Source organism: Ceratotherium simum, chromosome 10, assembly GCF_057802395.1.
Source record: "Ceratotherium simum simum isolate JZ-2026a chromosome 10, ASM5780239v1, whole genome shotgun sequence".
NCBI lineage: Eukaryota > Metazoa > Chordata > Mammalia > Perissodactyla > Rhinocerotidae > Ceratotherium > Ceratotherium simum.
Window position 1 is genome coordinate 68,525,262 of NC_141909.1, and position 22,221 is coordinate 68,547,482.

General features: G+C 39.8%; 1 protein-coding gene across 5 annotated transcripts in view; it reads left to right on the plus strand.

Moving 5' to 3' along the window:
* The window catches only part of DCLK1 (doublecortin like kinase 1), a 361,089-nt gene that overhangs the window by 170,892 nt on the left and 167,976 nt on the right, over positions 1-22,221 (plus strand). The window lies entirely within an intron of this gene.

A 22,221-nucleotide genomic window follows, 5' to 3' on the forward strand; every position in this document is an offset into this window, starting at 1 on the left:
TAATTATGTCATATGGTTTTCTTATTAGGACTTACTCCTCAGCTTTGACTATAGTTCTGGAATTGGTTTTGGTCAAAGTTTTACATTCTTTGGACTTTTGTTGCCCTCATCTTACGATGTGTTCTGTCATCATCCACATTTTGTATGATTTGGTATTTTTTCCAGTTATATCATTTAGACCTGTGGAAGCTGTAAGTCTGTTTTCCTTGTTTTTCAGACTTATCTTTTAATGTAAGACGACTGTCATCTCTTGGAGAACCATAGAGAGGTGTAGACCGAGTTCCCACTTAGCCCCAGGCCTAGACCAGAGGTTGTGTGGTTTAGCAAACCTCCAAGACAGCATGTGGGTACACAGACTTTTGGTTCCATTTACTAGGGATCATAGTTGAGAAATCTACTCAGACTGTTATTCATATGTCTTAATGATTTTGAAATAAAAGTATAGATTACACATTCAAGATTGTGCACACTAAATTTTACCTTTTATGAGTCTCTGATGGCAGGACTGAAATACACGTGGCTGAAAATGAAACCAAACAATGTAATACAAAAATTATATATGAGAGAGAGATTAATGAGTGCAGAGAAGGGGGTGGGGGTGACAGTAAGAACCTGTCTCAAAGTGGGCGCAAAGCTTATGTCCAACATGCTAGCAGCTCCTGGCTGGCCTTCAGTGACCCGCTTTATACATAACCCTGAGGAGAAGACCCCAAGCCCACCCCAGGGCCAGTGGTTTTCCCTTCTGGAGCCACTTTTGTGACCTCGATGTAAAAAAACGGCCCCAACCTCAGATAAGTGGTTGGTGTCCTAAGAACCCCCTGGACAGCTGGTTGACGAGCTGATGTCCAGGCCGCACTCAACATGGTGACTTGGTGGCACAGGCAATCGACATTGTCCAGGGGTCCACAGAAAACTCTGACACACATTTTAGAGCATCTTTGACAGGAGGAAGCTCTACAGCTTCGTGGCCTGGAGGAGCTGGTCTGGAGTGGACTCCAGGACAGCCAGAGTCACTGCCTGGCCAAGAATTGTCTTTTCACCTCCTTCCAGATTGTCCTCACTTCACCTTGTTGCCTGGGAAATTTCACAGTGAAATATGTGCTTAGCATAATAAGCTTCCTCTTCTAAAATTTCTGGCACCTGAGGAGACTGAGGAGTGGGGGAGTGGGAACATTCACATTTAGGGTAGATGTTCCCAGTCAATTTTCTTCCCTCCTTCCTGACTGAGAAGTGCCTGAGGGGAGCCCCGGGGAACATCAGTGAGTCAGGCCAGGGCACTGGGAGCAGTGCTAGGCGGAGAGGCACTGGAGGTGAGGAAGGGTGTCCAGGGGTTGGCAGAAGCCTACAAAAGACGTACTGTATTAGGTACAAATGTCAAAGCTTTGTCAGACTCTGATCCAGGAAATGTGGAACTTTCTGTGGGCCTCTGTCCTCCTGTCATTCAGGAAAGCAGTCCTTTACTGTCCCCAGAGCATGGACCATACTTGTGGTGTACTCACAGACCTGGAGTCTAAGGGGCTTTGAGGTGAGCCTGGCACCTCCATGAAAATGTGACCTGTTGGTGAGCAGCTCTGCACCTCTGCTGAAGGTCCTCAGGGCATGCCTGGTGTCCACCAAATTGTCCAATATTGTGGGATACCCGGAGCAGGAACTCACACACACTAGCTCACACAACATGGAGTTTATTAAGACCCAGAGAAATCCCTCAGAACCCAACTACAGGAAGTACAGGCTGGTGTCACTGGTGCTGGGAACTAGTCACAAAAATCACACTCCACGTTTTCTCTCTGCTCCCCTCTCCTCCCCTCTCCTTTGCACACACTTTGTGCCCCTTCTCATTGTCTCTCTTCCCCCTTCTCCCCTCCCCTCCTTGTCACTCCCTTCCCCCATTCTTTCCCTCTTCCCACACTTGTCCTCACTCTGCTCCCTCCCCTCCTCTCTTCTCTGTTACAGCTCTGCTGTTGATCAGCTGGGTGACTTTGCAGCATCTCTAAGCCTCAGCTGTCAATTTCATCTCATTCCCCAATAAGGAAAGGCTGACTCCTGGTTGGAAAGTCATGAGAATTAAATGAAACAACACAGGGCCCTTGATCACACTGGATGCTCTACCAATGCTATTTCCTTCCCTTCTTTTTCTTAAGACCTTCAGGGGAAGAAAATCCAACAGTTGTTACAAGCATTTTATTAATTATGTTTGTTTTAAAATTCACACACTGGTGACTCACCATCCAGGTTTGCCCTGGACTCAAGGGACTTGGGACTTTGAGTTAAAGCTAAAACCAGGAACATCCCACTCTTCCAGGCAAACTGAGACAAGTTGGTCACTCTTTTACATATACCATCTTAACAAACATAATTTTTGTTTTGTTTTGTTTTTGCTTTTCTCAATGCATAAATAAGTCAATCAAACTTTTTCCCTATGTATTTATTGCCTGCTGGACGTAACCACTATTTTGTCTGACAGGGGGTGTACCACTGCTTTCTTGGAGGCCAATTTTAGTGGGTTTTTTTGTAGTAAAATATACATAACATAAAATTTACTGTTTTAACCATTTTTAAGTGTACAGTTCAGTGGCATTAAGTACATTCACATTATTGTGCAACCATCACCACCATCCATCTCCAGAACTTTTTTATCTTTTCCAGCTGAAACCCTGTACCCATTAAACAGTAGCTCTCCATTTCCTCTGCCCGCTCTGTCTCTAGGAATTTTACTACTCTAGGTACCTCACATGAGTGGAATCATACAGTGTTTATTATTTTGTAACTGGCTTATTTCACTTAGCATAGGTCTTTAAGTTTCATCCATGTTGTAGCTTGTGTCAGAATTTCCTTTCTTTTTAAGACTGAATAATATTCTGCTGTGTATATATATAACACATTTGTTTATTCATTCTTGTATTGGTGGACACTTGGGTTGCTTCTGCCATTTGGCTATTGTGGATAATGCTGCTGTGGACATTTGTGTACAAATATCTTTTCAAGTCCCTGCTTTCACTTCTTTTGAGTGTATGCCCAGAAGTGGAATTGCTGGATCATATGGTAATTCTATGTTTAATTTTTTGGGGAACCACCATACTGTTTTCCACCGAGACTGCACCATTTTACGTTCCACGAGCAATGCACAAGAGTTCCAGAGTCCCCACATCCTCACCAATACTTGTTATTTTCTGTTTTTTTGTTTTTGTTTTCTAATAATAGCCACCCTAGTGAGTATGAACCAGTTTCAGTTATTAAATGAATTGTATTTTCAGAAAATTCTTGTATTTGTTTTTAAATTGTCCTTCACTTTGAGCTCTCTTTTTCTCATAGATGCATTGAGAAAAGCAGAGTTTTCCTTAACTTCTGTGATATTTTCAAACCTCTATTAATTTACCCAATGGTTCTCCTCTCTTTGGGATGAGAGGTTCAAATCCCTTTCAGTTTCTTGTTGTCTTTGTTTTTTAATCTTTGGGTCATTCTTATTTCTATGTGGCCCTGAACAGTATTTCTAAGGTTAGGCACAGCACAGAAGAAAACAGTTTCGAAAAAAGAGAGAGACAAAGAAAAGAAAAAGAAAGCTAGTGCCCTTCCCCAGCTCCTGCGAGTGGACGGAGCCTTGGAAACAGAAGCATTAGGTGTAAGTTGATTCTCAGTGGCTTCCAGTCAGTCCTTCTGGAAGAGGAGAGAGAGCAATTGGTTTCTTAACTGGTCCTTAGCTGCTCTTGAATGAACTTTCCTTCCTGGGAGGACATTTCAAGGTTTCACTGAAAAGGAATTTTTCGCTTTCTGTGCATTCCACAGCAACTGGTAAACTGAGATCTCTAAAAAAGTAAATATTTTAAAATATGGAAGCATCACTTAGAACCGAGTGAATGAAATTTGGCTAAAAAAGAGCATGTCGGGGCACTGTCAGATGGAATTAGGGCCCTCTGTACACAGTACAAAGGCTCTAGATGTTGGTGTTAATTCAGTTAAATCTGAGTCAGAGCAAAGAATTGGTGGAGCTGCTCCTTTGGTCATAGGGATACAGATGGTCAGCGCACACCTAGCCTGGATCATTGGTCTGAACAGAGTAGCGAGGTGTTGGCATGTACAGGAATATTCCTATAACACTCACTGAAAGATAGTTGTGTGTATTTATTTTTAAAAATTATTAATATCATGAATGACATATTGATGAAGTACCTACCCTGTGTTCAGAAGACTGCTAGGTTTAGAAGGGTAACAAAGCTCACTGGTGATAGTATATGATGTAAAGGAACTTAAGTTATGACTCAAGTCAGGGGTCAGCAGACTTTCTCTGAAAAGAGTCAGATAGAAGATATTTTAGGTTTTGTGAGCCCTACGGTCTCTATTGTAGCTACTCAGCTCTGTGGTTGTAGCGTGAAAATCATGATAGACTATATGGAAACAAATGAGCATGGCTGTGTTCCAATAAGACTTTATTCAAGGACACTGAAATTTGAATTTCATATCAGTTTCACCTAACACAAAATGTTATTCTTCTTTTGATTTTTTTCAATCATTTTAAAATGTAAAACCTTTCTTAGCTCACGGGTTATACAAAAACAGGCAGCAGGGCCAGATTTGGCCCTCAACTCTCAGTTTACAAACCCTGTGGAAGTCATAGTTCCCAAGAATTTTTTTTTTTTTTATGAGGAAGATTGGCCTTGAGCTAACATCTGTTGCCAGTCTTCCTCTGTTTTGTATGTGGGACGCCACCACAGCATGGCTTGATGAGCGGTATGTAGGTCCACGCCCAACATCTGAACCCATGAACCCCAGGCCGCCAAAGTGGAGCAGGCGAACTTAACCACTACACCACCAGGCCAGCCCCCCAGAATGTTTATTTTTGATGCTGAGATTTTCGTATGTGTAGAAAAACTTGGATGCAAGCAAGTTAAAAAATATGTTCTAGCAAGTTATTTATGAAGATTTGAATTTATGAGATGAAAATAAATATTTCTGGCCACATGCCTCCATGTAATTTGGTTAGCTGCATTTAATGGCTTCAAGAAGGCAGAGATTTAGGAAGCGAAGTTGAGCCTGCCAAATAGGAGAGGAGGATGGAGGATTTTAACACCCTGGCACTGTTTATGAATTCTTAAGTCGTGCATTCATACAATTTGCATGTTCATTTCCTCTTTTACAAAATGTTTGCTCCTGGAATTCTTATAGTTTCATTGTCAATGAAAACTGTTTCTTTTTTTTCTCACAACCCTATATTATAAATTCTCAAAACCTGACTCTTCACGGCATATTCCTTTTGAGTGTCTTTAGTTTCTGCACTTTTATACACCCCCTGATCTTCTCAATTTAATTCATTTCCAAAAGTTCTGCAGAGAAAAAGAGCCATAATAATTCTTGATTATTCCCAATTATCTTCTTATAATTTAATACAAGAGGACTTTACTGCATTTTAAAATGTATTTTTAATCTAAAAAAGACTGTTTTCCCCACGTTTAACTTTATAATACAGTAGTAATAATTTAACTACTATGTCCTGGTTCTAGAAGTATTTTTCTATCTAAAAAAATCGTTTTTCCCAAGTTGTTATAATATTGCAGTAATAATTTAACTATTTCATGGTTCTAGAAACAACTAAAACATTGAAGTTTTAAGGTTATCATTGACTAGAACATGCCAAAAATTTGGAAATAACCTTGAACCTCTCAGCATAAAATCAATTCTTGACAATCCCAGTCTTCACATTCACAAAACATGGCAAAAACAAAGTTTCCTATTGGTGTCCTACTCTACCAAAACATTCAATAAGAGAGCATCTAATAAATTGTAGAATCAATATTTTCATTGTTCCCCACTATCCTAACTATGGAAGCTCTTTGAAATGGTGATAAAGATGCATTTTATCTTTAAGACCTTGGGCATAGTCTGCTTGCAATAAACGTTTGCCTCCTCAGTTTGCCCATTGCATGTGTTCCTTTGTAAATCATGAAACTAAGGAGCTAGGAGGGGCATTGCACTGCTTATTTAGTATAATCTCTTATTTTAGAGAAGACAAAACTGGCATTCGGAGATCTTAGGATCACACTGAGAGTGATTTACAGAGTCAAGATTAGGAGAATCCCGTTCCACTGATTCACTGCGGTCCAGGGTCCTGTCTAGAACCCACTGACTCTGGGCGCATTGTCATGACTAGTTCTCACTCTGTGTCCATCTTAGAAGTCAACGAGGTGTCCCATAAAGGCTTTCCTATTCTTAATACTCTATCCTGCATATATAATGTAAAACAACTGACTAACAATGAACAAAGCAGAAAAGACAAGGAGAAAATAAGAGAGTCTGGATAATCCAGGATCTGTACAAACAATTCTCATACAGTCAAGAATTGGTCATTGTGGCATAAGTGATAACTAGTATAAATGGGAAATGAATAAAAACCATGTGTTTGCCTTTCTTTCAGGTTAGCACAATGTCTGTAATATTTTAATAGAACTTCCTGGGCTTTAGAGTTGGTCTCTAAAACCCTCTAGGGGCCGGCCCCGTGGCTTAGCGGTTAATTGCGGGTGCTCCGCTGCTGGCGGCCCGGGTTCGGATCCCGGGCGCGCACCGACGCACCGCTTCTCCGGCCACACTGAGGCCGTGTCCCACATACAGTAACTGGAGGGATGTGCAGCTATGACATGCAGCTATCTACTGGGGCTTTGGGGGGAAAATAAATAAATAAATAAAATCTTTAAAAAAAAAAATAAAACCCTCTAGAACTTCAAGTCAATGGAAAAATGAAGCCATTAACAGCTGATGTTACTAAAAAAAAAATCTCCGGGTTTAAGCTTAACAATAATCTGTTATGTTTTGAACCTTCGTTTTTATCCTCTTAGTCAAAGTGACATGAGTGTGTTCTGTGGGAAATTTTTATGTTAGTCTATATTTTTTGTGTGCATGAAAGACACACACCTGCATTAGTTTGCTAGGGCTGCTGTAATAAAGTACCGTGAACTGGGTGACTTACACAGCAGAAATTTATTGTCTCACAGTTCTGGAGGCTAGAAGTCTGAGATAAAGGTGTCAGCAGGGTTGGTTCCTTCTGAAGGCTGTGAGGGAGAATCAGTTCCGTGCCTCTCTCCTAGATCTGGTGATTGGCTGGCAATCTTTGGCATTCCTTGGCTTATAGAAGCATCCCTCTGACCTCTGCATTCATCTTCACGTGGCGTTCTTTCCATGTGCTCGTCTGTGTCCATATTTCCCCTTCTTTTAAGGTCAACAGTCATATTGGATTAGGGTCACACTCTACTCCAGCATGACCTCATCTTAACTAATTACATCTGCAATGACCCTAATTTGCAAATAAGGTCACATTCTGAGGCACTGGGAATTAGAATTTTAACGTATGAATTGGGGGTGGGGGCACAGTTCAAACCATAGCAACATCTTTCACTGAGATACTGCAAAAAATAACTTTGGTTCACTGTAAAGGTTCATACAAAGACATTTCTTAAGCTCACAAAATTTTAACAGTTCATGTATTTGGACACTGAAGGGCAGTATAACACTACAAATAATGCAAAAAGAAGTTCATAGCTCAATTAGTTTAGAAATTGAGTTATTATGATGGTTTTGTTTAAATACATTTTATAAGCATAGCTGTTGTATATGGTGATTTTAACCTCATTTATATACGATGAGACCTAATATCGAGCCAGATTTAAAACTTGAAGTTGTGCAATTGACAAGCAAGGAGAGAACCTCAATGTTGAGATTTACGTTGAACGGTTATGCATTTTTTACAGTTTTAAAGCTTTAAATGGCTGCTCATTGTGGCAGTTGATGCTTCGATTTCATTTCCTTGAACATCAAGGAAGTTATGATTGGCGTGGACAAATGTTTCAGCGTGGAGGGAATGTTCAGTCATCTATTTGTCAGATACTTGAAAAGAACAGGATTTTCAGGGGATGTAAGGAGATAGCTTATATTAATATAATTATTGCACTGTTTCTTCACATATGAAAGAAAAATGTATAGTACACAGAGGGAAAGAAAATGTTATTTTCATGTACTTTGGCTAGTATTGATTACAGTTCTAATGCCTTACAGTTGTCTAACGTCTGACAGCTGTTAGGTGGAATAATTTCCAGTATAAAAACAGTACAAGGGCGGGACAAACTAGAAACTGTGATTTATTTTGCCTTCTATCCCATGATCGTTGACTTTTCTGAGAGTAATCTTGGAAGTTTATGCTTCACCAACATTAATGTAAGGGCTATACAGTATTCTTTGCCTTTTACTGAACACTTGCTCTGTGCCTGACACGTGTCCATGTGTTATCTCATCAAATTCTTTCTGCCATCCTGGAACAGATGGATACAATATTATCCTCATTCTCTCTATGAAGAAAAGGAGATTTCCAACTGTTGAGTAATTGGCCCAAGTCACTCAGCTAGTAATAATGGAATTGAGTTTTAAACCTGACTCTCTCTCCTATTTGGATAGTAGCTACTATTCAAAGCTACTATACAAGTTCAAAGCTACGTGTATGCTATTCTGTATTGGTGCATTGTGAAAAGAGAATTGAAACATAAAAATGTGTCGACATGAGCATGTTCTCATCCAAACATTGAGAGCATCTCCCTGTACTAGGTAGATGGTCCCTATATAAATGGACCCAACCCTTTATATGCCATTAGGGACATTCAGAGGTAATTGTGACATGGTGAGAGAAGGCCATCAAAAATAGACAAGTGTGTGAAAGGAAGGAAGAATCACGTCTACTTACTCCTGACTTAGAAGAAACCCAATAAATAAAAATCAACCATTAGAAATTATTTGTGAAAAGACTCAGTTTTTATCCTCTGCCTTTGATGTCTTAGGCCCCAAATCTGTTTCCCCAGACGGCTGAGTTTTATTTACTCTGCATCCTTCCAACCAGAGCTAACATTTCTAATAGTTTTTAATGGCCCTGGCAGTTTTTCGCATTTGGACAGAGCAGATGTGACCAAAAGGAAAATTACTGATTGGATTTTATTTCTTAAGGGAGACCTTTTACTTTTAAGCTGGTAGCTTTAGAAACCATGATTAGCCCTTGCAGCCAGGGGGATGACTTAAGGAGTGGGAGAATGAAGTGGAATGTGCTTCTGCTCTTTATTGGACAAGTTTAATTTTGTTCCATCTCTACTGAGCTGGTAATGTTTGTTCTGAAATTTCCTGTTATAGATTCTCCACACTGTCTGTTTCTCTCCTTTTCCCTCCCAGGAAGGGGGAGAGGAGAGTCATGATTAGGGATGGGGGCAGAGAGGAAGGACACAAAAACAATCAGTTGACAAATCCACCCTTTTCCTAGGATGCCAGTGTAAGTGCACATCGACACGCCCACATGCGTGCCTGCACATGCACAGAAGACAAGCCACGTTGGTTTTTTCATGGGCTCTAATTTCCAGAAGTGGTGTGTCTTGACTACATCCTACCCTACCTTTGCAAATTACAGGAGGTGGAGTCTGTCAGGGAGCCTGGTCACCTCCCTTGGGCCTTTTGGCACCTCGATGGGGAATAGCCCTGCTCACGTTAACCATGGCTAACGGCCACTTAGTGTGGAATTCTCCCCCAGAGATTGGAAACTGCCTGCCCACGGGTTGAATCCAGGACACAGGTGTGTTTTATTTGGAGTACACAATGTGTTTTATTAAAAAAATGAATTTATTGCCAACTTTTAAAAATCAGGGACTTTCAAATAAAAATCTGATTTCACTTTCTCTCAGGAAATCAATCTAGCAACACTGAGCCTACTTTCTTGTGTGACAAGTGTTGAGTAACTACTGCCCCATTTAGGTGAGCGAAAACTTCCAGTGTAGTACCGTCCCCACCAGTTTCCTGTTGTGTGCCTGTGTTAATGGCAATTTATCACCCCATTTGCACTGTACTCTATTATGCTGGCCCCACGTCACCATATGTTACCTTCCAGGCCTCTGTCGGCATTTGAAGTCATGATGCTTTACACCTATAGCTCATGCATTGTGGGGAAATGGTAACCAGCCCATGTTATTCACTCAACTCTGATTTAGATAAAAAAATAATTATAGAAGATCTAATATACATAGAGTAGGATGAAGATAAGAATATATGCCTAGAATATTTTCTTCATATATAATTTTTTAAAAGGCCAGTTAGTAAGGAATATCTCCAAGTATGTATTCATAGTTGTTTACCCATATCAGCATTTATTTCTAAAAACATAATGTTTAGAAACAAAGCCTTCATTTTGGACTGTAAAATTTTTTATCTTACTGTTGCCATCTCTCTCTCAGCCTTTTTTATTTTATTTTTTTTGTGAGGAAGATCAGCCCTGAGCTAACATCTGCCGCCAATCCTTCTCTCTCTCTCTTTTTTTTTTTTTTTGCTGAGGAAGACTGGCCCTGGGCTAACATCCGTGCCCATCTTCCTCTGCTTTATATGGGATGCCACCACAGCACGGCTTGACAAGTGGTGCGTCAGTGCGTGACCAGGAGCCGAACCCCAGGCCGCTGCAACGGAGCCCATGCACTTAACTGCTACGCCACTGGGCCGACCCCTCTTTCAGCCTTTTTTAGCTATGCTTAGATCTTAATAGAATTATGGAAACACAATATTATTATTTAAACAATTCCAGAGAATATTTTCATTAACATTTTTAAAAGCTCACTTGCTCTCAAATATATTTTTGGAAAAATAAGTATTTTTCATGCTATATATTTTTATTAGTTATGTTTGAGTTTGGGTAAAATAAAAGTAATTTTTTATTTTGAGGAAGATTGGCCCTGAGCTAACACCTGTTGCTAATCTTCCTCTTTTTTTTTCTCTTTTCTTCCCAAAACCCCAGAAGATAGTTGTATGTCATAGTTGCACATCCCTCTAGCTGCTCTACGTGGGACACTGCCTCAGCATGACTTGATGAATGGTGTGTAGGTCCGCGCCCAGGATCCAAACCGGCGAACCCCCATCCACCAAAGCAAAACATGCGAACTTAACCGCTATGCCACTGGGCCAGCCCCAGTAATTTTTTAATATAATAATTTTAGAATGTAGTTTTAGGTTGCATTTGGACTGAATACCACTGCAATCATTATTCTTAATTAGAAGTGATTAAGCATCCAAGGAGCAGAACACTGACTAATATGCTGCATAGAACACATAAGAGACAAAGGGCTCTGTTTTCAGCTCATTTTAAAAAAAAACTCTAAAGTTTTATGAGCTCTCCCATTGTGGAGGTGGAGATGGTGGTGGTGGTGGCCATGGTGTTGAGGTCATGGGGCAGTGGTGGTGGTGATGATGATGGTGATGATGGTCTTGGCAGTGGCGATGACGGTGGTGGTGGTGTTGGTGGTAGCCATGCTGTTGATGGTCGTGGGGCAGTGGTGATGGTGATGATGCTGATGGCAGTGGTGATGACGGTGGTGGTGGTGGTAGTGGCCATGGTGTTGATGGTCGTGGGACAGTGGTGATGGTGATGATGGTGATGGCAGTGGTGATGACGGTGGTGGTGGTGGTAGTGGCCACGGTGTTGATGGTCGTGGGGCAGTGGCGATGCTGATGATGATGGTGATGGTAGTGGCGATGATGGTGGTGGTGGTGGCCATGGTGTTGATGGTCGTGAGGCAATGGTGATGGTGATGATCGTGATGATGATGGTAATGGTGGTGGTGGTGGTAGTGGTAACAATTTTGGAGATGTCAGCTTTATGGGATTGTCATTGTTTGAAAAACATCATTTACTTGAGAAGACTAATTTGAATTGTATAAAAAAATCCCTTTTAATGTCAAGCTACAAATTCAGACAAGTAGATTAGAAATAGAAATAGAAATATTTAAAGCAACCAACTTCATACTTTAATGTCAAGCCACATTTACAAATATTCCTGGCAGAAGCAGACTTCCATGGCTTTGAGAATATCATTTTTTGCCTGCAACCTCAAGTGACAAGTCAGTGTGCAAGTACGTAAAAGGCAAAGTGACTTATTTTTATGTTTTTATCTCTCAAATAGATAACCAGTTCTTTGGATTGTGATTTTCTTGCAAAACTTTTTAAAAATCATATTTTACCAAAGGGTGATTCCTTGTGAGGAATCAACATAAAGATTTGAGTCAAGTCTCTCTTCAGAGCCCAGTATCTCATAGGCCTTTGCTCTGGTCTTAGGCTCCTTCGAAAACATCAGGAGGGAAATTTATAGAACCATGATGGTCGTGTTGTGCGTGTTGAATAAGAGTTAACAAAATTGCAAGAAAGCAACTAGGTGCTTTAAATGCCTTTTTAACTCCTGACCCAGAGAAACTCTATCTGAGGGTGTTGCCTCACACAGGTTTTGTGGGTTCAGTTTGGTTCTCTGGGTTTGGAGCCTAGCCTTCGTGAAGTACTTTTCCTAACTTTACCTGCATGCCAAGAACCCGGCGCCTTACGCTAGCTTTTTAGCGACTCCTTTCCTTTGCTCTAAGTTTGCTCCAAACCTATCCTGTTCGTGGTATTTTCCAGGCTTATAAACATTTAGTAGGAGCATCTCAGAGCATCATTTCTCTTTCCTTTGTCTTGGCATTCACAAATGGTGATCCCCTAACGCGAGAACATAGAATAAACATTTATAAAAGAATAAACTTTTGTAAATCTTTTTTGAAGGTGTAGTTATTTTCAGGTAGCTTTATATGGATGTTTCTGGGTCAAAAGTTGCATAGACTGAATCCAGGCCAGAGGAGTCTTTTGTATGAATTTGCATGGTGTTGCAGATACTTTTTTTAAAATAGGGGGATGTTAAATTTGACAACAATTCTTATTTTAAAAATAAAATAATAAAGTAATACAAGAGGACACTGTGCGTGGTGCTGCTCGCTTTAGACATGGCATTAATTGTCCAGTTTGCCACACTCACCACGGGTGTTTGTTTGCCTGGCCCGCTTCGCTCGTCTGTATTCTCTGCCCAGCCCCTACTGGTTCTGGTTTGTGGCTCCCACTGTGGACAGCCAGAATACCTCTTGGCATTGATAATGAGAGCTTGAAGCATTTCTCAGAGCTGTTTGAAGGTAGCATTATGCCCAGCATCACTTTCAAACGATAAGCAGACAACAAAGTATTAACTCTCAGCACCACATTTTCCTCTTGGAGGTTGTTTTTCCTCATCTGCTCTGAAAGGCTCTGTCGTCAGTGGCTTCCTGTGTCTCGTAATAGTTTTATTTAATCTTTTTCCAATGATTGTAGTAAGTGTTTCTCCCTAGTTAGAAACCCAGCCACAGTCTCAGCTACCGATTTACATGGGCCTTTTAGAAGATCCTCTCAGCAACACCATATAAGTTTAACCCTTTTTCTAGCCCTGAAAATAATTATTTGAATCAGGCTAGTCAAATAAGCCAATCCTTGGGCTTGGTCACCCTCAATCTTGAACACCCATTGTCTTAGTCCATTCAGGCTGCTGTAACAAAATACCATGGACTGGGTGGTATTATAAACAACAGAAATTTATTTCTCATAGTTCTAGAGGCTGAGAAGTCCAAGATCAAGGCACCTACATATTCAGTGTCTGGTGAGAGCCTGCTTCCTAGATGGCTGTGTTTTTGCTGTAACCTCAACGTGGCAGGAGGACCTTTCTCAGGCTTCTTTTATAAGGACACTAATCCCATGACCTAGTCACCTCCCAAAGACCCTACCTCCCAGTACCATCACATTGGGGGTTGGGATTTCAACACTTAAATTTGGGGGGACACAAACATTCAGACCATAGCACCCCTCTTCAGGTAATGAATTTGGGTTTGAGTCTGAGCTCAGATCGGAGATTATTTGTACCCTCTCCAAAGAGACAACCGTATGACAGTTTCCACCTTTTTGGACCATGATTTAATTTCTTAAGTGAAGAGCGGTAAGTTGAGAAAACTGTTCTAAAGATGTGGTAGGCAACAGGAGTGCCGTCTTAGTAGGAGAAACCTAACACAGTAATGGGATTGAGCTTGCATTAACTTGGCAAGAGGCCAGAACTGGAGGCCTCTGAAGTCAGTTCCATTCTCAATACCCCTCTTTCCCAGATATTCCAAGGGTTTTTAGTATTCTCTTCTTAAATGATAGCCCCGGTTCCCTCAGAATGATGCCCGGCGCAGAGACCTACTGTGCCTTACTAATGCTGCGCTGATAGTAGCTGCTCGTCCCTTTGTGCACTCTCTATGGCCAGGCATGTGCTGAGTGCCTTCCTGCACTAACTCATTGAATCCTCAAGGAACTCTGCAAGATAAGCATGGATAGGCTCATTATACATGAGGCTTGAAGACATCAAATAGCTGTCCAAGGACACACTTCTAATAGGTGGCAGAGCCAAAGTACCTGGCCAGTATTTGGTACTAGAGGGTCGCTTTACACCTGAAAAAAAAAAGAAAAAGAAATGTTAGTATTAAAAAAACAGGATAAGTGATGAATGATCGATCATTTAGAATAGCTTGCTGTCCACTTAGGTCTGTCTGAGCCCATGGAAAACGGTGGCCAATGGATGAAGGGTGCATTCCTCTGTCAGAGAGTGTGTTCCAGGCTGCCCTAGACACTGTTCATGTAGACCAGCAGCTGAGAACATGCCCAAGGAATGAATGTGCTTTCCATTCCATAATTGTTGATGTTTTCCTAATTGACCCGGCAAATTAAATTGCTTGCATTTCAAAAGAGAACAGTTTACTTTTTTCCATTTCTGTAAGGATCAGCATTTTATTCCAATGTTACCTACTAGCCAATTATGAATTTCAACAATATTATTATCCACTTTTGCCAAAAAAATATCTTGCGCTTCAAACATGTGAAAAGTAGTTTGAGGATCTTTCTTTCCCTCTCTCTGTTATGATTATTATTTGAATAATTTATTTCTTTTCTTAGTGGCTGTGTCTTTCTCTGGGCAAGAACTAGAGTTTCTTTAAAAGATTTTCCTTTCTCAGGAATTTCTGGCTAGAAGAACAAATAACAATAATTATTATTTGCATAAGTTTATCATCAAAGAAATGAAAAGATGATAAAGGAATGATGGAGAATGTACTTTTATGACAATAACATAATACATTCCTAACATTTGGCTATAAAACTAATTGTAGACTATTTTAGAGTCAAAAATGTATGGAATTACATGATTATGTAGAGCAGAAAAATTCACAGTGGTTGACTTAAAATATCATGTGTCATAACTCTCAATGCTAAGAGGGGAGAAAAGAAGCCAAGTTTGGAATGAAATTGGAAGAGAAACCTTCTCAAAATTAAGTTTTGGCAGGATCAGGGGGCCCATATGTGCCAAGTTTTAACTGAAAGCTAATTATAATTGTTACATTACCAATTGTGCAGAAAGAAGGAGGTTGTTGATTCTGGTGCCTTAGATACACAGGTGACTGGATTTTTTTTACAAAGATATAAGCGTTCCTTTCTGGTAAAGATCATCTCATTAAAATGTGGACAACAAAACCTTTAAGCCTACCCTCTTTAACTGGTATCAAGAAGAATGAGAAATTATACATAAGTATTTTTTAAAAAAAGAAAACCAGGAAAGATGTGCCATACCCAATGATTCCAATAAATGGACCAAATTTCTTGGCTTTTACTTTTGCCATTGTTTGTAATCTCACTTAGAATATACTAATAGGTGACAGTAAAATATTTTAGTGTCTCTAACACACCGAGAGACACCTGATAAAGACACAATGACTTGAGTGGCTTCAAACAAATGAGGGCATAGCTGCAGAGATATCCCCCGTTTCATTGGTAGAGGGCGCTCTTGTAAAGAAAATATTGTCCTATCAACACTGCTGAGAAGCTTACCCAGCTCCATGATGTCAGCGTCACCATGGAGATTCATTCTAGTGAGTGGGAATGGATTCCACGGTCCTGCTTTGGAAATGTGTAAATAGCAGATGCTTTTATTGCCTTTGTTTGAATCTCTGCCCTTGCAGAGCAACTCAAACCGGAAGCTGAGAGGAAAGGAAGTCCATATTTGTCTGTAGTGGTTTTTTTTTTTTTTCCCTGTAAGGAGCTTAGTCCCCTGTGACGAGTATGTGTAATGACAAGTTAATGGAAAAGATATGAATTCAGATTTCACATAAAGAGAATCAGAAAACTGAATGTGTTTCCTTGAGTCAAAGAAACAATTCAAACTTCCTTTAAAAAATTTATTAGACACTTTTTATTATAAACTATTAATATATATGTGATAAATATTACTACAATGGTTTTTATCAAATGAAATTTATAATACACAAATGTAAGGGTACATGTTTCTACGCATTTGCCTGGACTTGTTTTCCTGCAGCTCGGTGGTCATGAGCCTGCATTTGAATTCTAACTGACCTGGTTTCAAATTCCTAGTGATATTCTGTTTAATCTGGCTAAGTTTTTTTTATCTGTAAAATAGGAATACTAATAACATCTAACTATTGTCAAATAGAGTCTGTCTCCTTCATAGCAGAGAGGATTAAATGTAATAATGTATTGAGGATTAAGTGTAATAATGTATATAGAACTATTCTTGTTACTATATTACACCAAAAAGAGAGTTTTCATCTTTTCTTTATGTCTTCATCGTATAATTACTGAGTAGGACGTATTAGAACCTATACAGAAACTGTAAGAAGAAGAATTTAAGTAACTGGTCCAAGTTTATACAATGATTTTGGCAAATTTGGTCTCAGAACCCAGCTATCCTGATCCTCATTCAAAGGCTTTTTCAGCACATCTGGTAATTATAATCACCTATGTCTTTTGAGATACAGTGGGTATGGCATTATGCTAAGCACCATCAGAGTCTCATGCAATAAATGGGATGTTTTTACTTGGAGTTAGATTTTCATGTAATAACCAAAACACTAGGTAAGAACTGAAAATTAATTGATAGAATATTAACTATTGTGTGCCATAAACCTCTGTTATGAGTTGCATATGATACGCATACAATTTCTTCTCTAGTGTAGGGACGTTTCACCAGAAGACAGTTTTCTCAGAGGAATACAAATTTCTGGTTCCCACAAAACTAAAAGTTGGTGATAGATCCCAGGAGGCCCTGAGTTAAGACAATGGTTCATAGAACTAGACCTATGGTAGCAGGTGATCATATTGCAAATGACTCTTCACAGCATCATTTCAGTGGAAGCCTGATGGAAATCAGAGGCATGGACCATATCCCAGCTTCATGTCAGCAACTTCTGCCAGCTTTGCACCAATTCCCTGATGCTAATTCAAAGTATGCTTTTCACCAAAATAAATATACTAGTAGAATCCCTAATTCCCAAAGTGAGAAGGGGCCCCCATATGGTACATTATATCCAAATCTACTTAGGAAAGAAGCCTGTTGGTATGGTGCTCAGGAGCTACATACAATGTTTTTTAAATTTTTTATTTATTTTTATTTTTTTTATTTTTGCTGAGGAAGATGTGCCCTGAGCTAATACCTGTGCCAGTCTGCCTCTGTTTTGTATGTGGGTCGCCACCACAGCATGGCCACCGCCAAGTGGTGTAGATGTGTGCCTGGGAACTGAACGCAGGCCAGCGAAGCACAGTGTGCTGAACTTAACCACCAGGCCACGGGGCTGCCCCATCATACAATGTTTTTTAAAACTTTTTATTTGTTTATATTAGATATCCATTTGATTTATACTTATTTGGAAGTAAAAATACTTTTAGGTTAATAAAAATAGCTAAAATTTATTGAGAACTTATTCTCTTCCAATACATGATCTTAACTCATCTAATTCTTAAAAGAACCAATATAATCAACTGAGGCACAAAGAGATTAACATCTAAGTGGTAGAGCTGGGTAAATCAGAACCTGGGTTTTGATGAGAGGGCTGTGCTCTTGGGAATTTGTGCCAGAGCAGATGTCTTCGTGATGCTGAAGAACCAGACCCAATAGGAGACACTGCCTCGGCCCTGACTAAATTTAGGATCTTTAGAAACAGGACATGTTTCAAGATAGCTGACTGGGGTTTCCTGACTTGCCCAAGTCAGCAGTGGTAGCAGAGAAAGGGCTGAAATGCACCACCTGACTCCAGGCCCGTGACAAAACCACTGGAAGGTAATGCAGGTCACTTTCTGCTGAATTACTAGTTCACAATGGTGTGTTAGGAATTCTTTAGACTGTAAGTCTGGGATATAGGTATGGAAAAGAAGAAGTGAAGAGTGAGAGCAGTCATATTCTCAAGGCCTAGCACAGTAGCTGGCAAATAATTGGTGTTCAATAAACATTTACTGAATGATGACTAGGGGTTCAGAGCAGGGGTGAGTCATTGTGGATTAGAATGGATAGAGAAGGTAAGGCATGAATCTTCAACTGAGCCTTGAGTCATAGGAGGGATTTGAATGGCAAAGAGTTAGGTAGGAGGGGATACCAAATGGAAAAAAAATTATATTAAAAACCACACTAGTAGGAAAGAAAAAACTCTTTTCCAAGAAGAATAAATAAAGCAGATGAATTGGATCATGTTTCAGGTTAGAGTATAATCCTTACTTATGTCCATCCATCCATCCATCCATCCATTCATCCATCCAACAAATGCTTGTTAAATATCAGGTGCCATGTCATAGCCAAAACTACTGTCAGCTTGAAAGGTAGGTTGGAACCAGATTTTGAAGAGTCTGGAATGGAAAACTCAGAAAATGAACTTTAACTTGATGATGGTAAACCATTGATGTTTTTCTGAGCCTTGGAGAGAGATTTTGAAAGTTTACTGAGAAAGAGTAGATTGACAGAATCAAACAGGATGGATTAGAGAGAAAAGAAGTGGGGGTGAGAAAATCTACAAGAAGGAAATGCCAACGTTCATGGGTAGGAGGATAAGCTCTGGACTGACATGGCCAGATGCGGCCAAAGGGAGGGAGTACAGAAAAAGGCCTGGGTTTGAGAGATGTTGCAGAGGCAGAATCTATGGCCACAGTGAGACAATGGAGAAGAGCAGGTGCTGACAATATGAACTCTTCTGGGGGCCAGGAGAAGAATGGTGAAACAGGGAAGCTTGGAGAGGGAGGCACTGCTTCTCTGCTGGGTGGACATGTCTCTTTTCTCAAACTTGATCTCTCAGCCTTTGTGTCTTCCCTGTGTCCAGTCTTGGTGGATGCTTCCAACATATGAGACCTACTGAGCAGAGATTTCATGAAAGAATAGGTCAACTGTCACTATCCCATTGTAGCAAGGAGTGTGTTTTTTTAATCCATAAATGGAACTTATTTTTTAAAGCTGGTTACCACACTGAATTTTGTAAACCTCAAATTTAAAAAGGAATAACACTATGTGGACATATAAAATTAGATCATTTTGCAAAACATTGGTTTTAAACTTCTCTGCCTTTTCTAATCCTTTAATATCAGAATGTACAGTAATGCCTAAAGAAAAATTCTCAAAGTATATCAGCCTAGAGAAAAGAGTTATAAATCTTCCTCTGTTATTCTTTTTAGTTAGATGGACTGCGTTACAGCTATCTCTAGATCAATGATAGAGAGTGAGAGTGTGGATAATTGAAGTGCACAGATTATTCTAAATCCATCTTTATTGTAACTTTGTGTTTAAACCTCCTTTGCTATCAAATCTTTTACCAAGGCTTCTAACAAGAAGCAGTTTTATAAATCTGTGTTTGGTCTACTGATCATACCCACCTTCTCTGATGGGAGGTTGTGAGCAGGGAAATAGCTAAATGATGCCAGAGCTGAAAGCACAGAAAACATCACAGTTTCTGATAGTTCAGCAAGTTCTTTGATTTCAGTCACTGGAGATGGAGAAGTGAATGAATACATGTTGCTTGGCACTGAAATGACTTTTCCCTGTCTTTTTGTGCTGGGTGATGACAGTTACTTTTCCTTAACAATTACTGTATTCCTTTTAAGTTCTTGGAATCGTGGAGTTTGAAACAACTTCAAAAGTTCATCATATTTCATTTCCCACTTGCCAACAGAATTAAACCTAAATTGTCCAAGCTCCATCGTTGTCGTTCTGCTCTCTGAGTCTCTGGCTTAGAGGACGATCATTGGTATATGATGGAAAGGAGTTGGCTAGCAACCTGCTTATAATGTGTTATGGTTTTAACAATAGCTATTTGTCCACTTAGCAGTAGCATAAAACATGCATGCATAGATGAATGTGATCTGGTTAGCAATCTGATATTCTAAAATGCAAATAATGGGACTATGTGGAAAGAAAGAACAATTTCCTTTGGAAAATATTTTTCATCTATCAGAGATTTGTCATCATAATGTGTGGCACAGAGCCTGGCACAGAGTAGGCCCATCATAAATGTTTGAATGAGTAAAAACGTTAGTAAATAAATATTTATCAGCTAGAGAAATATAGCTGCCCAGGAGGGGAGTGGGTAACTGCCCTTTCCTTTGTGTGTTTCCACCTGTGGCTGTCAGCACAGTACCAAAGGGAACCCTGTCAAGCGCTAGTCCATAAAATGTTGCGTGAGAAAAGAGTTCCAGAATCAAATAAGTTTGGGAAATACAGGATTTTTGTATTTCCTCTTTGGAGTTGTGGTGTGCATTAAAGATTTTGAGAAGACCAGAAATACAGAAACTTGTTTACGTTAGTTAAACTCAATATTTCCCCAATCTATTTGGCCATGGAACACTTTTTCGCACAAAACGTGTTAACCACACACACTTTAGGAAATACTGCTTTTTAGGGTTCACATTTTTACCTGAAGGAGAGACATGCCTGTGTGTCTTATTCATTTTGGTGTGTGTATGCTATGTACTAACTGGCATGTAGTAGTTAGAATGAAGACTTCCGCATGTAAAATGGAAATGGCCTGTGTGAGGTTGGTTGGGATGACACCACACTGATCAAGAAAGCTGGGGTGGGGGTACTGTCTCATGAGGGTAAAAATGAACAAGTCATGCCTGGAATCTGACAGGAAGAGGCATGAAACAGAGAGTGGGTTCTGAATTCACTGTTTTTAACCTAAGGAGAACATCAGAGCTTCGGATAACCACTCTTGAAGACTTTTGGTCCATCTTCCTCGATGATTACAATGTCCCTCTTAAATCACCTATGTTTTCAAGCTTTCACAGATAGAATAAGCACTGACAACCATTGATGTAACTCACTCATACTTAATGGTTATTATCAAACTGTTACAGCAATTTCATTCTTAAAACTTCAGCCCAGGGATTCTTCGGAAATGAGAGATTATTTGGAAAGACTGTCTGAAGCCTACGTGTCATTGCGTTTGGGCACTCTAAACAATGCTGTGTTCTCCCAACTTCCTACTGTAAGTCTTACAGCACCTTTGATGTGTCAGGGTAGTGCTACCAGGGATTGACAAAGAGCAGAACCCCAGGGGTGCCCTGCAGGTAGAACTGCAAACAAATAAGGGAGGAACTAATAGTAAACAGAGGCCAAGAGAATCTAACACCCCCAGGAAGGTTTGTCCGTGGTCCTCAGACATCCAAGGGAAAATGCTATTAGAAAGTCTATTTCATACGGCTCTGAATGGGTGCCTTCAAGTGGCCACTTTTTGCTTTGCTCCAAGTGGTAAGGAGAAATTGAAGATAGAAATCAGCAGTGTTCCCAGTGCCTTCTGTTATTATTATACATATTGTGAACAAAATATTACAGTACATATCCAAAGACAGAGAGCAATGTGCTTGAAATTATTCATTTTGACCACATTTACTTGAAAAATGACATTTAGCTCACTTTAAGTTCTTATTGAAGAATAAGTTGAATACATATCAAAAGGTTGTTTTAAAACTTTCATTTTGCGTGACTACAAGAAGTTGGGCAGCATGGGAGTTTTAAAGTTTAGCATAGCCTGAGTGGTAGGCATATAGTTACCATAGTCTGCATATCTGAAGCTCAGCAATAAATTAAAATTTCTATTACTCCTTTTGTGAAGGGTTCCATTTTTGTTTCAACTAGAGGTAGAAGGGGTCTAAAGGAGATCATTATATTCGTATCATGATACAAATATTTTTCTTCAATTTTTACCCCAAACAGTGATCATTATGTGTGTACTATGACATCAGTTACTAAAAGACATATTTGTTGCTAAAATCATGTGCTGACTTTTCTTGCTATCAAGGAATATTACATTCAGAAGAATAAAGGGGCACTCCTTTTCCATATGTTGCTGCATTCACTCTATTATGAAAATAAAGGGCTCTTACCTCATAGCCTATTGATATATCAAGTAATAAATGTGACAGTTACTGGTTCTATTTTCCTTATCCCGTCTTCCTGCACAACTGAAACGTAACATGTTTCTTACTAGTAACAGATGGTCGAACCCTTCTTTTGAAATGCCCCTGGAGAAGCTGCCCGTTGATTCCATT